Source organism: Odocoileus virginianus, chromosome 9 (assembly GCF_023699985.2).
Source record: "Odocoileus virginianus isolate 20LAN1187 ecotype Illinois chromosome 9, Ovbor_1.2, whole genome shotgun sequence".
NCBI lineage: Eukaryota > Metazoa > Chordata > Mammalia > Artiodactyla > Cervidae > Odocoileus > Odocoileus virginianus.
The window spans coordinates 75148800-75155335 of NC_069682.1; the positions used below are offsets into that span (position 1 = coordinate 75148800).

Genomic DNA, 6536 nt, shown 5'->3' on the forward strand with positions numbered 1-6536 from the left:
AAGATTGAAGGCAGGAGGAGAAGGGGACGACAGAGGATGAGATGGTCAGATAGCATCACCGACTCAATGGACATGAGTTTGAGCAAGCTCCAGGAGGTGGTGATGGACAGGGAGGCCTGGCGTGCTGCAGTCCATGGGGTCACAAAGAGCCGGACATGGCTGAATGACTGAACAATGATAACACACAGCTAATAAGTGCCAGAGCCAGAACCTGCACTCAGGCCTGTGTCGCGTCAAAGCCTGTATATGCAGCCTCACATCATGAGGGGCTGATGGGAGAAGAGGGAAGGGTGACCAGTGCTCTGCGTTCATCTTTTGGGACAGGCCAGCCCGAGTGTGGACCTGCTCCGGCAGCCAGGGGTTTAACGCCCTGGGAACATGCAGACGGGAGGGCAGTGAATCCTCAGAGACCAGTTCTGAAACTTTAAAATCTAAGTTACCCGTACTCGTGGGCTTGTTACAGATTCCTTTGTCTTTGACATCAGAGCCAGATTAATTTGCAGACTCTGAAACCCGCGACTTTTACAAGGAGATTCTACAGCTTGAAGAACAAAAACAGCTGCCCCTCTGTACTGGAAACTTCCAGTTAAGTATTACTTGAGGCCCCATCAATACTCCTAAGTAGAAATTTTAGGGTGTCCCTTATGCAGTCTTCACTGAGCCTGTTCTCTGCCTCTCATGACCACGTGGATTGTTCCTGAGCCCTGGGAGGAAAATAGTCATTTCACAGATTGACCTTTGCTTCAAAAACCAGTTGAAGAAAGAGTGGGTTAGAGAGGCTGAAAACCAACCTCAGGCCCAGCTGCTGCTGTTCCTGGTGCTTCCACATGGTGTCACTGTTGAGAACAGGCCCCACCCACCTGCGTGGCTTTGCCCACCCCTGCAGGGAGCCGTCTAAGCTGCTGGAATCTCGGCTTTGACCAGAGTGATGTTCTAGCCTTAGAGGCCCTCTTGCATTTCACTTCTGCGCTCACCAGCTTCAGGATGTGACCTCTCCGTAGCCTTAGTCTCAAGCTCTGCCCTGGGCAGTTGTCGCCAACAGATCTCTGGGGACCGATACTGATTCTGGGTCCCCAGCCAGCATGCACCTCTTTCTCAGCGAGCCCCCTTTTGTGGCCTGTAAAGAGATCTTAAGAACACCTCAGTGAATCATAGAGGGTCTTAAAATAATGAGTAAAACCAAAGGAAAATTCAGGAACCTTTTCTTTGCATCAGACACCTTGTCCCCTGTTTGCCGTTGGCTCTCTCTCTCTGACGATAAAGTAGCTGCTGGACTTTCTTGGCAGGGCTGAACGATGTCCCCGGCCCCAGTAGCTCTTCCCAGAGTGAAGACAATCTGCGGGTTCCCCTCTGCGACTCCACAGACAGAGTTGCAGCTTTTCAGGCCGGAAAAAAATGAAGGCATCACCACACTGTCACTTCTCTACACGACTGCTCATCTTTTCCAAACCAGAAGTCAGTGTCCAGAACATAACAAATACGACTTAGTATCTGACACCTTTGAGCGTTGAAAGCAGAACCGCACAGGCATAAGGAGGGGGTTTGCTTGTCAAGTCTGTGTGACCCGAGCCACTGATAGCTTAACCGGGAAGGAATAGAAATGTTGTGACTCTTCCCCAAAGCCATCCAACGACTGGATTCACAACCCATCGCTGGTGGGGCGTGCTTACCTTACAGTCCATTGTGAAATGCTGAATCAGTTACTCAAATAATATTTTAGTGGCCTTTATTTTCACGCTGCTTTTAATCCAGCTGCTAAACAAAAGAAGAAAAAATCTACAACATACAACGTGTTACCTACACAGGGCGCCCTACCAGAGACTCGAGGGATAGTGTGAGAGAGAGATCTGAGGATGGGGCGCAGAGGCCGGGGGTAGAGCAGGGGCTGGCTAGACCAGTGTTTCTCAGTCGAGGGTGACTTTGTCTCCTAGGGTGCCCCTGGCAATGTCTGGAGACATTTTTGATTGTTACAGGGGGGCAGAGGAGGTTGCTACTGACATGACATCGTATCTCAGAGCCCAGGGAGGCTCCTAAACATCGTCTGATGTATAAGAAAGACCCCAGTTATCCATCCCAAATGTCGGTAGGGTTGTGATTGCATCCCAGTTAAGAACTGGGAGGTGTATTCTAGTCATGTCACAGAAGTACTTTGTTTTAAACCAAGAAATCACCGGAGGAGAAAAACCCTCAGCAAACTGACTATCCTGCGGCTGAGCACAGCTGTTGGCATCTGGGAGGGTCTGGGATGGTTTTTCGAAAGAGGCTGAAGTCAAGTTGGGTGCAGAGAGACTCAGTCGCTTGGGCTGTGAGGGTCAGGTGGTGAAAGAAAGCCGCAGAGCTGACCTGGTCTAAGCTGGGGGGATGGTGGTAAAGCAGGGAGGGCCGCTGCCTCTTGAGCTCTGTGGGTCCTGGCTGTGAGGCGCAGTAGACAAGGTTGCTAAATATCCCAAGTTGTAAAGGAAATCCTGCCTCCTGAAATTTCATATCCTGGCAGATACTTTAATCATTTTTAGTGCTGTACTGTTTAAGAAAAAAAAAAAAAAAAAAACTACAGGCAAAATTTTGGCCAACAGAGCTTCAATTTGCAATATCTGGGTCAAAGATACATGGAACTGACTCATTTTCTCACCTGTCAAGCAAAGAGTTTGGACAACAGGCTCTCCGTTTAAGTCCAGTGCCGCCTGCCGCAGCAGTAGAGACCAGATCTCCCAGGTCCGCCTAGGTTAGAGGTCATCGATGGGCCACAGTTCTAAGTGAGGGAGTGTCTTTCCTTCTGCGTGGACACAACTCGCTGCGTCTTTCTCTGCACCTTCTCAACCCAGTAGTCAATTCCCGATGCGCCATTGCCAAGACTCACTTCAACAAGATGGAAGGAAAAGACAAAAATTCTTCTTAATCCCGGTTGATATGTGACTTTGCTTAGCACTTTGAATATTATTAAGTGTTTGAATTTCTTCCTGTGTCTTTTTCACTGAGATGACTGTCTTTCTGTTTCGCTGACAGCCTCTGCAGGACCAAATTGACAGCTCTTTAAAGGCGTCTGACGAAAAGCAGCATTAATTAAGTCATTGCCGGACTGTAATTGTGTTAAGAAGTAAAAATCTAATATGAGAAAAGGTTAGTGAGTCCTCTCTTGTGTCAGATTTTCTACTCTCTATGAATATTAATGTTCTTAATGAAGACAATCTTTGCCTCATCAAGCCGTTGTTCTGCATTCAGGTGCCAAATCCCCGTGCCATTGATTTGTTTTTAAAGAACAAATATGTCAGGAGAGAGTGACTGTCCTGTTTCTTATCAACATCAGGGAGGGTGCTTTTGTATTCCTGGAAAGAGTTTACAGGTTTTGTGTGCGTGTGCAAGCTCCTGCAGAGAGAGGCGGATGATGACGTGCAGGCGGTGTAAACGGGTTATAGTAATTTAATATTAGTGCCGCGTTTGATCGCATCGCCTCCTTTTCTGCGTGTGTGAGAAATAGTCACAGATTAGTGTGGTTGCAATCAGCAGTTTTCATGATAAAATAGAAATCCTCTCCAGAAAAGGAGAGGCCTGTGGTTCGAGCCTTGAAATGAGCTCCATGAGCAAATCTGCTCCTTCTTGGCTGGTGGGCCTCCTCCCCTGATGGGGCAGATGATGTGATGCTGATGAAGGATCTCTTAAATATGCGGGGGCCCCCGAGGAATTCAGCCGCACAGAGGTGCCGCGTGCCTTCCTTCTCTGTCTGTGTCTCCATCTAGCTTGATCTCTCTCGTTATTTACTCCCGCCTCCGACAAAGATGAAAACTCTCTTCTCCAGAATTCTTAGCCAACAAGTGGTTTTGTTGTTGTTCAGTCGCCAAGTGATGTCTGACTCTTTGCGACCCCGTGGACGGCAGGCAGCACACATACTTTCCTGCCCTTCACCATCTCCCAGAGTTTGCTCAAATTGATGTCTGATGAGTCAGTGCAACCATTTACGTATTGTATCACTTCAATTCCTCTGTCCTTGAAAGTCCAGGGTATCCTGCTCCTGTGAATAAGGTCAGCATTGTCAATGTATTTGCTGATGAGATCCTGATTGTGAGTCAATAAATTGAATTGTGTACCTCACTGATTAGGACCTGTTAACAGAACCTAGTTGGGCTGATAATAATAGGGAAACCCCAGAAGAGTAAGTTTGCAAGGTGTGGCTTCCATGCACAAGGCCAAGCTGACGTGGTTTTCCTGTGATGGCCAAGGGCTCCAGGCGCCCCCCCCAACTTTCCGCTCACCATCCCTAGTGTGGCCTTTGTCTTCATGGACCAAGATGGAGGGCAGAAGTCCTGCAATCACGTTCATAGTGGCGTGTGGGTAGCTTCACATTTCCCAAGAAAAGAGGGGGCCCACATGTACTGTGATCACACAATTCACCTCTATTATTTTATTTAATTTTTTTGTTACTATGTCATGTATCACTGTCTATCTTGGATTCTATTGCTATATGCAAATTATCACAAACTTTGTAGCTTACAAGAACGTAAATGAATTATCTCACAGTAACATGTGTCAAGAGTCAGGGAATGGGTTAGCTGGGTCCTCTGTCCAGGGTCTCACCAGGCTGAAATCAGCTGTTGGTGGAGGCTGTGATGGTCATCTGAGTCCTCTTCTGAGCTCACTGGTTGTTGGGACAGTTCATTCCCTCGTAGCAGTAGGACTGACCTGCTCTTTTTATTGCTGGTTGTTGACCAGAAGCTGCTCTCGCCTCCTAGAGGTCTGTATCTTCTTACCACATGGCCCCATGCTCACAGCATGGCAGTCCACTTTCTTCCAGGCCAGCAGCCTCCTCTCTCTGAAGCTTCATCCTCTTTTTTTTTTTTCCCTCAACAAAATACTAGTATACTGAATTCAACAGCACATTAAAAGTATTTACATATGATTAAGTGGGATTTGTAACTGGAATGCAAAGATGGTTCACCATACAAAATCAATCAATATAAATACACATTAACAAAATGGAGGACAAAACCCATATGATCATCTCAACTGATGCATAAAAAAACATTTGACAAAGTAAAAACTTTTTCATGATAAAAACACTCAACAAACTGGGGAAAATAAGGAACCTACTCCAACATAATAAAAGTCATACATGAAAAGGCCATAGCTAATATCATATTCAATCATGAAAGAAAGTTTTTCCTTTAAGATCAGAAACAAGGCAAAGATGCCCCCTCTCACCACTACTATTCAACACAGTACTGAGTGTCCCAGTCAGTGCAATTAGAGTAATAATAATAAAATAATAATAAATAAATAGCAAGCTTTTGCCCATTGATTACAGAGTGAAACCCAGGTCATTTAGAAAAGCTGTACTTCAATATATGCATCTACCAGATTAACCAATTTCCTGTTGTTGGACAACAGATTGGATTCTTTTACTCTTATGAACAATACTTGAACAATACATACTCTGTAGCTAAACCATATTATACCTTTTAAATAGTTTTAATATCAGCTTCTCTCTCCCTTTCTAATTTTCTCCTTTTTCTCAGCTGTTATACTTCTATCCTTCTTGATCAAATAATCAAACTAGTTAGATCATTTTACTTGTAATAAAACCTTATGCAATTCTGTCCCTTCCTCTAAGTCCTAGGGAAAAGGGGCAGCTGTTGTAGAAGCTGTGAAATGGGTCTGTCTGTGCCTATTTGGGAGTATACTTTCAATATGACCAACTCTGTCAGAATTGGTTCTTGCCTCACTGAATAAATCTAAATCTTGTACCTTTTGGTTGCCTCTTCCCTTCCACTCCTTTTTAGGGTCTTGAAACTTAATCTACCTTTATGCAGGGTTCATTCCATCAGGGTAGGAGAACTCTAGGAGTCAACTGTAAGTTGAAAAAAAAAACCCAAACATTGCGAAGTCCTTATAAAGAACTTGAAATCAAAACAGGAACTTAGGGTCTAATCATCTCTATACCAAGGATGGTTTCAAACATACACCTCGTGCTTGCTTCGGCAGCACATATACTAAAATTCAAACATACACCTCTTATTTGGAATGCTGGGGTTCCAAAACTTAGAGTCATAAAGTTCTTCAAAGAGTGTAACAGAGAATCTGGATCCCCTGAGGACCAAATCCTTTGCATATATGCTAAAATCATGTGGTACATATATCTTTAATAGGTAAGATTTTCACTTAAAAATCAGTTCAGATCCTTTTGTAGTTCATGAGCATGATGATTGGGTGTTCATGCTGCTGCGTCACATGTGCCTCCCTCCAAACCTTGTTACGACACCGGCACATTACCTGTCTGAGGTATGCTCATTCCTTTTGGTGTATTTCTTAAAACCTTTTTATAAAATATGCTTATTATAACAACTTTGGAAACTTACAACAAGGAAATTAAAATTATCAGTAATCTCTTCCCCCCAAGAATAGTGTATATAGAGGGATGAGTATTCACCAGCTGTTTTTCTAGAGTTTCTATTAGAATTTTCAGATGTGTTTGGGTCTCTCTGTATCCTCAGGTTGAAGGAGTAGTATCTTATATATATGGTTGATCCAAACAGCCAGAGATGTCA

At 44.6% G+C, this 6536-nt stretch overlaps 1 non-coding gene across 1 annotated transcript; it reads left to right on the forward strand.

Moving 5' to 3' along the window:
• Positions 1–6166: 6166 nt before the first annotated feature.
• Positions 6167–6271, forward strand: LOC139036867 (small nucleolar RNA U13). The gene has a single exon (XR_011489729.1). It is a non-coding gene; the product is annotated as a small nucleolar RNA U13 (small nucleolar RNA).
• The last annotated feature ends 265 nt before the right edge of the window (positions 6272–6536 follow it).